Here is a 10,992-nt window from a genome sequence, read left to right on the forward strand (position 1 = left end):
TGAGTTAGCAACAGCAGATGCAATGAGGGTTAGGAAGGAACTGACAGAGTATCCCATCTATCACCCAACGACGTTAATACAACGTATCCAATTGACAACCAGAGACATTCTTCAAAGGACTCGGTTTGGCAACACGGCCTTCCATCTACCACCAACCTACCGAAGCTCATCTCAGAGTAAATATTTATTGCAATTTCCTTTTCCAAATGGGCGGTAATTTAGAATGCATCAGATACTGTATTTATGATAGCACAGCTTCTCCCTGTGTCCCTCAGTCTTCCCGCTCTTTCACTCAAACCCAGCCTTTTTCCTTTGTGTAACAAGCTGTCATATATGTTCCGCCCGCTAGGGACGTTTTCCTTTATGACATCATTTGTAATCAAGTTATGATTTAATTATGTGTATGTGTAATTCTGTGTGATTAGTTAGGTATTTAGTAAATAAATTATTCAACCAAATTTTGTATTGCTGATTGAAATTGTTAGCTTGGGTTCATGCAGATAACCAAGAATTTACAACTTTCAGATGATACTGAATTAAGATGACGATTGATAATGACTGCTATTGATGTAAAATATTACTAGGTCTTTAAGAGTTTATTCGGAAGATAACAGCTCTATAAATATTATTTTGTGGTGCCCGACTCTCTAGTTAAGTACAGTTACATGATTAGCTCAATCAGGTAATAGTAATTACGGAGAAATAATTTTATAGAATAGCATGTCATATTACTGTTAAGGGAATTTTTATCAATGATGACTAATTATGTATACATTTCAATCAGTGCTGACTAATCAGAATACTATTATGTTACTGTTATGTACTAATCAGAATACTATTATGTTACTGTATATGTACTAATCAGAATACTATTCTGTATATGTATGAGTTTTCTTTCTTGATCCCAGTACTGAATATAATGTGTGTGAATGTGGTCAAGAGTTAGAACAATGACTGTCTGTTCCTTGGTAGGAATGAATGAACGATATCTTCAGACTGGCTAGAATGCTTATCTACACGAGAAGACCTTGGCTCGTAAATTTGATTAAATTGGTAGTGAGACGGAAGTGGGAAGTCTTGAGATACAGCCTTTGTACTGGAACGGAGATGGCACGGGTTGGTGCTGGAACTAATGACGTCATTTTCAGTTTATAACCTGTGGTAAACTGTATCGTATTAAGTACTCTCGTGAATAAAGGCTGCTATTTGACTTTAAGACTGGGCTCTGTCGATCTCTATAAAATAAGGGTCATACAAATTCTTATGAATTGGCAGAGTGTTTAATTTTAATTGGGAATTAAAACAGAGGAATTAAATTCCTGCAACAATTACTTAATCCGGCATAGCCAAAGACACGACAGCACCATATCAAAGAAAAATAAATAACAAAATGCAAAACCGCAACGTGCCTCTTAAAACATTAAACTGGTCCCTCTTTTCTCTCTCTTCTTTATTGCCATGTTATAACCAGCAGCACACAGCAATCCTGACCATATTTTGCTTTTATGAGAGATTTGCATTCAGAAATCCAAGTTGCTTCACTTTCGAGGGGCTTATGCGGTTTCTTCTCATAGTAATTATTTTTCCCATTTTCGAAAAGATCTTCTCAGAGGGAACGGATGTTTTTCCACTATGCAGAGTCTCCCTGTCATGACTTTAGTAAGCCATGGGTAGACAGAGGCCTTCATCTTCCACCAGTTCAGAGGATCTGCAGATTAATGGACGAGGGGCTCCTCCAAATAGGATCGGAACTCGATTATGGCATCTGCTGAGGGAATCCTTCATACTGCATCCCCAGTTGCTCTCTCGTCAAACAGCATCCAAACAGCAGACGTTTGTTGCACTACAGCTGGTGCCTCTGCTGCATCTGATCCCTCTTCTTCCCGTTGCCCTGGTGCCTGAGCCAGCTGACTGCTGGGGCTGTCCCTCCCTGCTGCTGAGGTTATTCTTTGAAGAGCATCAATCGCTCTGGCATCACTGAAGGCTAAGTTCTCAAACCCGGGGTCAAGTGCAGCGGTTTCTGATAGCACGTGATTATATTCCATACTATGAAACGTTCTGTCCATTGATGAACATAGGGTGTCACATGTCCTGTGGTTACATTTGCTTCTCTCTGGTGTCTGGCTGTGATTTGCTGCAGACCCTTACATAGGAGTATCATTTTTGAGGCTGTCACATAGCTGAAAAGAGAGAACAGTAACTTATTAGTGTGGGAAAGATATGGATGATGGGTTCATTTTAAAATGTTCATGGCATTGGTTATGTTAGCTGCTTTTTCACAACAGACCACTTTTCCATCTACTTGCCATTCTCTGGCCACTCTCAATAGTTCCTCTGCCATGTTCTCAGACGTGTGTCTGTTGCTGAACTCAAAGCAGTCCAGAAGACAGCTAGACATCGAAAAACCTTAAATAAATTAATATGTTAATTGGTGGAAATCATTTTAGCCAATGAAATATCAATTTGGCCTTATTTTGCTACATACATTGACTTTAGCATAAACTAGTCCATAGAAGACTGCATTGCCGTGGGTCACGGAGTAGGCCTACTTGACCATGTGGAGGTGCTGGCTCAACCACTATCACTCGAAGGCCTGCTAGTTTCTTGAAGCTCTGCTACAGCTAGCTTCACAGTTGGGTGCACAGTACGCATATGCCGGTGTAGGTTGTGCATAGACCCGGCATTATATGAGATTTTGTTTTGGCAAATTCTACACTGTGCTCTATGTATCAAAATGCATCAAAATGTATCAAAATGCTACTGTGCTTCCGACTCATTTTTCAGCTGTTGTTTTCACAGCTGTCCTTCTTCTCTCTCCTTGGCTGCTAAGTGTGTGACTGTGGGTGAGTTGGCTCAGCCCTCCCTCACACATCCTTGGTTCATTGGTTGACACTGCATGTCTGATTGACAGGAACAGCAGATGAGGCTGTTAGTCTGAGCAGACAGTCTGAATGAATATGTGTGTGCTTGAGCATTTAGGCCTATATTATTTTATTTATTTTATTCGTTCTTTGAATTACTTAATTATAAAGGTTAGGGTTAGGGTTCTAATTCTTAACCCTAACCCTAACCCTGACTACAAGTCAGAGACCACTATGATGACATACCAAATTAATTTGGTGGATCGCGGCAAGAGAGCAGAAATCGTATTTATTTTTGCGTGTAATAAGTCCTTATGTTGGGTTATGTTCAGGTAAAAGTATTTGGCTAATCCATACTGCCATATTTCCAAGTCCTACGCTTGAAGATTAACATGATATTTATTTAATTGGATTGACTAGAATGAGAGACTTTGGCTTTTAATGTAAATATATAGGCGTATTCTGTTGTCGTAGAAAGAAATCGTTTAGAAGAAGCCTGCATAACTAACCCATCAAGTAAATGCAACATCCCTTTATGGACAGCCATGTAAACTCTAATACTGATTTATCCTGCAATAGATGTCATTCAATTGGTAACATTCATTGTTGTCTTCATCTAGTGGCTTTTAAAGGGAAAATAATCTAAAAGTAAGTGAAAGTAATTTGATTATGTTACTTAGTTTGGGTACTCCAAAAGTTGCGTAAACTGATTACAATTTTGGACAGGTAACTAGTAACTGTAACGGATTACATTTACACAGTAACTTACCCTGCCCATGACGAAGAAGGAGATGGCAGCTCTCTATGCTCTGGACAATGTTAGATGAGACGACACTGAGCAATAATCTATAGATTGACTGACTGTTCCATAACTTTCCGGGGCAGTTTTCCGGACACAGAATGAACCTAGTCCTGGGGCCTCATTTATAAAATGGATTTACGATCAATTTTGATCTTAAGTAGAATTTACACAGAAAACCACAAACTCAGCAAAGAAATGAATGTCCTCTCACTGTCAACTGGGTTTATTTTCAGCAAACTGTGTAAAAACTGTGTAAATATGTGTAAATATTTGTATAAATATAACAAGATTCAACAACTGAGACATAAACAGACATGTGACTAACAGAAATGGAATAATGTGTCCCTGAACAAAGGGGGGATCAAAATCAAAAGTAAATGTCAGTATCTGGTGTGGCCACAAGCTGCAATAAGTACTGCAGTGAATCTCCTCCTCATGGACTGCACCAGATTTGCCAGTTCTTGCTGTGAGATGTTACCCCACTCTTCCACCAAGGCACCTGCAAGTTCCCGGACATTTCTGGCTGGAATGGCCCTAGCCCTCACCCTCCGATCCATCAGGTCCCAGGCATGCTCAATGGGATTGAGATCCGGGTTCTTCGCTGGACATGGTAGAACACCGACGTTCCTGTCTTGCAGGACATCACACACAGAACGAGCAGTATGGCTGGTGGCATTGTCATGCTGGAGTGTAATGTCAGGATGAGCCTGCAGGAAGGGTACCACATCAGGGAGGAGGATGTCTTCCCTGTAACGCACAGCGTTGAGATTGCCTGCAATGGCAACAAGCTCATTCCGATGATGACACATCGCCCCAGACCATGATGGACCCTCCACCTCCAAATCAATCTCGCTCCAGAGTACAGGCCTCGGTGTAACGGTCATTCCTTCGACGATAAACGCGAATCCGACCATCACCCCTGGTGAGACAAAACCGTGACTCATCAGTGAAGAGCATTTTATGCCAGTCCTGTCTGGTCCAGTGACAGTGGATTTGTGCCCATGTGCTACGTTGTTGCCGGTGATGTCTGGTGAGGACCTGCCTTACAACAGGCCTACAAGCCCTCAGTCCAGCCTCTCTCAGCCTATTGCGGACAGTCTGAGTATTGATGGAAGGATTGTGCATTCCTGGTGTAACTCGGGCAGTTGTTGTTGCCACCCTGTACCTGTCCTGCAGCTGTGATGTTCGGATGTACCGATCCTGTGCAGATGTTGTTGCACATTGTCTGCCACTGCAAGGATGATCAGCTGTCCGTCCTGTCTCCCTGTAGTGCTGTCTTAGGCGTCTCACAGTACGGACATTGCAGTTTATTGCCCTGGCCATATCTGCAGTCCTCATGCCTCCTTGCAGCATGCCTAAGGCATGTTTACGCAGATGAGCAGGGACGCTGGGCATCTTTCTTTTGGTGTTTTTCAGAGTCAGTAGAAAGACCTCTTTAGTGTCCTAAGTTTTCATAACAGTGACCTTAATTGCCTACTGTCTGTAAGCTGTTAGTGTCTTAACGACTGTTCCACAGGCACATGTTCATTAATTGTTTATGGTTCATTGAACAAGCATGGGAAACAGTGTTAAAATCCTTTACAATGAAGATCTGTGAAGTTATTTGGATTTTTACGAATTATCTTTGAAAGACATGGTCCTGAAAAAGGGACATTTATTTTTTTTGCTGAGTTTATAAGTAGTTATTTATAAAACTTGACTTAGAGGTGGTAATGATCTTATAACCTACGCAACATCTAGACTTGACGTAAGTGATTTTCCTGCTGGTTATGTAGCGGTATTGCTGTTTGAGACACATATGCGTCCAAGTCTGTGATAAACTTTGCATTAGCTTTATGAACAATTTATTAGGAATTATCAAAGGTGTGAGGAAGTAATTGCCAGACGCTATGTGTTTTGAATTAAAAACAGGATGCAATGTTCTATAAATAGTGTGTCAAATTAGAAAAAAGTAACCATGGCTGTTCTTGCGTTTTGGAAGACATTGAAAACCATGCTTTAAGAAGGGAGAGAGTTTTCAGAGACCGGAATACCTTATTTTTGCGCATGGTGATCCCTGACTATTCCTGACTAAACCCTCATTTGTGCTAGCATTCTATAAGAGGAAATCGCTGATCGTAAGGCACGTTCAGGTCCTGTCCATTTTAAGTTCATTTGAGATTTATAGATCACAGGTGTGTAAGTTACAAATGGGCTTCTTAGAACCTGCATAAGCAAGGTTTTTTTATGCTCAGTATCTTTTATGAATCGAACGTAAGCACACCGTTGGAAATGATCTTACGACTACATTCAAGTATAAATCTAAGAACATTTTTCATAAATGAGGCCCCAGGAAACCAGCCCTTCCTGTTCTATTAATGTCTAATTTTATAACTTGAAAAAAAAATCTTTATAATGTTGTAAGGTATTTTTAGAAAGTTAAAAAGTATACCTTGGACAATGTACATGTTTCAGTATATCAACCGAAATGAAAATGTTTGAACTAATACTGTTTTATTATAAATATTTGAACCTTTATGTAATAAAACACTTTACAACCTAACACAGCCAAAGTTGATTCCATACTGTCCAAGTGATGATATGTATGTAAGCTATAGCCAAGGGCAGGTGAACTTGGATAGCCCTTAAACTATAAAAATATTTCCAACATTACAACCACAACATCATATCTGTGTCCACAACAGAGTAGGCTTTTGTATATCATGTGACTGTAAGGAATAAAGCCTGTAGCACACTCTGCTGTTTGTCTCCCTCCAGTGGTTTCTTCAGGTATTATTATCAGCGGTAAGAGATTCCTGCATCTACTCCAGCTCAGTCATCTGAGCACCTACAGTACCAGTCAAAAGTTTGGACAAACCTACTCATTCTATGGTTTTTCTTTATTTTTTATAATTTTCTACATTGTAGAATAATAGTGAAGACAACACAACTATGAAATAACACATATGGAATTATGTAGTAGCCAAAAAGTGTTAAACAAATCAAAATATATGGTGTATTTTAGATTCTTCAAAGTAGCCACCCTTTGCCTTGGTAACAGCTTTGCACACTCTTGGCATTCTCTTATTCTCTACAGCTTCATGAGGTAGTCACCTGGAATGCATGTCAATTAACAAATGAAGGTCAGTCAATCCGGAAAATCTCAAGAACTTTGAAAGTTTCTTTAAAAATTAGTTTTACTCAACTAGGCAAGTCAGTTAAAAAAAAAAAGATTTACAATGACGGCCTACACCGGCCAAACCCAGACGACACTGGGCCAATTTTGCGCCACACTATGGGACTCCGAGGGTGTATGTAGTGATACCTCTGGCACTGAGATGCAGTGCCTTAGCCCGCTGTGCCACTCAGCAGCCCGAGTGCAGTCGCAAAACCCATCAAACGCTATGATGGAACAGGCTCTCATGAAAACACCCAAAGGAAAGGAAGACCCACAGTTACCTCTGATGCAGAGGATAAGTTCATTAGAGTCACCAGCCTCAGAAATCACAGCCCAAATAAATGCTTCACAGAGTTCAAGTAACAGACACATCTCAACCTCAACCGAACAGAGGAGACTGCGCGAATCAGGCCTTCATGGTTGAATTACTGCAAAAAAACGCTACTAAAGGACACCAATAAGAAGAAGAGACTTGCTTGGCCTAAGAAACACCAGCATTGGACATTAGACCGGTTGAAATCACCCAAAGCATTCTGCAGTGATACACCATCCCATCTGGTTTGCGCTTAGTCCCACTATCATTTGTTTTTGAACAGGACAATGACCCAACATACCTCCAGGCTTTGTAAGGGCTTTTTGATCAAGAAGGAGAGTGATGGCGTGCTGCATCAGATGACCTGGCCTCCACAATAACCCAACCTCAACTCAAATGAGATGGTTTGGGATGAGTTGGACCGCAAAGTGAAGGAAAAGCAGTCAACAAGTGATCAACACATATGAGATTTCCTTCAAGAATGTTGGAAAAGCATTCCAGGTGAAGCTGGTTGAGAGAATGCCAAGAGTGTTCAAAGCTGTTTTGATTTGTTTAACACTTTTTTTGGTTACTACATGATTCCATATGTGTTATTTTATAGTTCTGATGTCTTAACTATTATTCTACAATGTAGAAAATGTTAAAAAGTAAAGGAAACTGGAATGAGTAGGTGTGTCAACTTTTTACTAGTACTGTATGTCAGTTACTGACTTCTCAAAAGTCTGTAACCCATACTCTCTGAACTTTCACATCAATTTTGGGTTTAGCTAAATATTTGTTCAATAGACTTGTTTAGCTCCGCATCAACTGCTTTTGTGATTGCCTCTTTTCTTTCCCCGTCTCCTGCTTGAACATTGTAGATATCCCAGTTGTGTTCCTGAATGGTATACTACACAGTAGGATCAATGAGTATACCCCTCTGGTGTTCAGCGTTCCCTGCTTGTTCCTGAATGGTATACTACATAACAGGATCAATGAGTATACCCCTCTGGTGTTCAGCGTTCCCTGCTTGTTCCTGAATGGTATACTACACAGTAGGATCAATGAGTATACCCCTCTGGTGTTCAGCGTTCCCTGCTTGTTCCTGAATGGTATACTACATAACAGGATCAATGAGTATACCCCTCTGGTGTTCAGCGTTCCCTGTTTGTTTCTGAATGGTATACTACATAACAGGATCAATGAGTATACCCCTCTGGCGTTCTCTCCATTAGTTTGATAAATAGCTCGATATGTCTGTTCTTGTTCTTCTCCTGTGTTTATATTTTAGGTCAGTGTTTGCTTTTATCTCATTGGGAAATAATATAAATTGATATTTGCACTCCTCATTCCATCACTCATCTGGAATTGGATAGCTCTATTGAAGTCACGGATTCTTGAAAAATGTAGGCCTAACTCATAAATGCATCATAAGGTTGCACCTTAAAAATCTGATTAAAGAAAGTGGGATCATCTGGGTTTGAACCTGTGATGTCAGCGTGCCACAAGACTGCTAAAGCCTAGAGGAGAATAAAGGGGGAACTTGTGTACAGTACAAAATACTGTGTTGCAGGTACCCCATTCCAAAGCCTAACAATCATATGGGTTATACTGCCACTATCTGACCCGTCAGTGAAATCACATCTAGAGTTCTGTTACCCTTTTTTCAAATGGTTCAAAACAAAACAAGGAGCCCAATGTCCTAGACCTCTGGAGTGGATACTGTGTGACAGGCAGTGTCCCTGGGTTCCATTTACAGTGTCAAGAGGCACGCACAGAACTCATAAATAAATCATCCATTGAACAACAGAGCTAAATACGCTCGATAAGAGGAAGGACAGGCTGGTGCCGTTACAGCCCCACATAGAGTCAGAGACGGAAAGAGGCTGGACCCAGTCTGGACCCAGTCTGGACCCAGTCAAATGGCACCCTATACCGTAAGTAGTGCACTACTACCAATAGGGCTCCCATAGGGCTCTGATAAGGCTCTAGTCAAAAGTAGTGAACAGGGTGTTATTTGGGACACTGTCCTAAAGGCTAATGAAACAATGATAAGTAAACCTAATTATCCCCAGTACCTTCCATTCTAAAGCCTTTTGGATCACCATTAATCTACATGGTGTAGAGAGTGATTAGTGGAACCACATGCTGTAATCTCCTCTCAATGCTTTTCTCTTACTCTCTCTCATGGCCATCAGGAGTTGGCTGGCAGGCAGGCTGTGTGTGCATTCCAAATGACACCCTATTCCCTACATGGGCCTTGGTCAAAAGTAGTGCACTAGGGAATAGGGTGCTAATTAGGACACAACTGGGCTGATGGTAGAGTAGCAATTGTTAAAATGCCCAGGTTAATCAGCATTCCCACTGGTACACTACCCTTCAGAGCCCACATAGCTTGGATGCTGTGGAATCACTCCCTGGACAAAGAGCCCAGCATAGCAGAGTGGTAAGGCTATGGGGAGATAAGGAGGCATAGACAGACAGAGACAGACAGACATACTGAACATATCTGACACACACACAAACTGACACACACACACACACACTCACACACACACACACACACACACACACACGCAAACTGACACACACACACACACACACACACACACACACACACACACACACACACACACACACACACACACACACTCACACACATACACACACAAATGCATAGTCTTTCATACTCAATGGATAAGGGTAGACCATAAGTCATAATCACAGATGTTGATAGGCAGTTGTCAGACATGTGACCCTGTGTGATTAGTCTGACTGGTCAGAACAATCAGTAGGCAGCGGTCAGACATGTGACCCTGTGTGATTAGTCTGACTGATCCCTCCACACCCCTTTATACCTTCTCTCTCCCTCTCTCCTTCTATTTCTCTGCGTAACAATCAAACACCATATGGAAAACATATTCTTATGCTTCATTGGCTTGTATAGCTCTTAATTAGAAAACGGGCCTTGGCAGTGGGGGGGGTGTTCCGGCAGGGGTCTGAAGAAGTAAAGAATATAGCCTGTCACTGTTGGCCATTAAACACACTTTATTTCTATTAGCCCAGTTATTCGCCGCTCGGGGACTTTTGAAACCACGGTGGTTAATTAGGAAAGAAAAACAGAACTATGTTACATGTCTTTAAACGAGTCTGACTCGACTTGAAACTGCACCTTATGCATCTACACAGCAGCACTTGTTCACTTGACAGACGGAATGGTCACTTCTGCTATGTAGTCCAATTGATTTAGTCAGTTTACTGCACAGTGGAGTGTTTTCATTGGGAGAGTCGGCAGTATGTCTGGATGGATAAACAATAACTGGATATAGTCTGCTTTGGTTATACTTTGCAGGATAAAGGTGACACATGTTTTATGTCTGCATAAAGTCAATCCCATCTCCACTAGTCAATGGTTTGTACTGAGTTGTTTCCAGGAGCTGTGCTAGTACATGGCAATTGCTGTTCACACTCATATCAATGTTTTCTTGTTCTCTTTGGAAGCTTTTGGAAACTCTGCCCTTCAACATTGAGTTAGAATCCCTCGGGACATTACTTGTCTCGGGATAATGTGTTGAGTTTACCACTGGTGACATCATAAAAAACAGACCAAGCACAACCTCAGAAGAAAAGACTGAATTTCGGAACTCCGAAAATAAAATCTTAAACTCCAGAATTCAATCTTTCTGTGATTTCATGCCCATTCGGCTCATTCTGCAAGGTGGGGTATAGAGTTCGGCCCTCTCCTTTCCAATGAGGGTTTTAACGATGGGCCGTAAATCAGTCGGACAGAGGCCTGCACCCCGTCACTGACCCGTATCTGGACAGCATCTGGGGTCACAGGGTCGCTCTGACAAGTGCTAAACCATCTGGAGACTTCCTG

General features: G+C 41.4%; 1 long non-coding RNA gene across 2 annotated transcripts in view; it reads right to left on the minus strand.

Moving 5' to 3' along the window:
• Positions 1 to 10,149: 10,149 nt before the first annotated feature.
• The window catches only part of LOC112246469, a 5,145-nt gene continuing 4,302 nt past the window's right edge, over positions 10,150 to 10,992 (minus strand). The window contains exon 4 of one of the 2 annotated variants that reach the window (XR_002952929.1): positions 10,150 to 10,989. This is a non-coding gene — a long non-coding RNA (uncharacterized LOC112246469). The other variant, XR_002952928.1, reaches the window with a different exon arrangement.

The sequence above is a fragment of the Oncorhynchus tshawytscha genome, linkage group LG01 (genome assembly GCF_018296145.1).
Source record: "Oncorhynchus tshawytscha isolate Ot180627B linkage group LG01, Otsh_v2.0, whole genome shotgun sequence".
Lineage (NCBI taxonomy): Eukaryota > Metazoa > Chordata > Actinopteri > Salmoniformes > Salmonidae > Oncorhynchus > Oncorhynchus tshawytscha.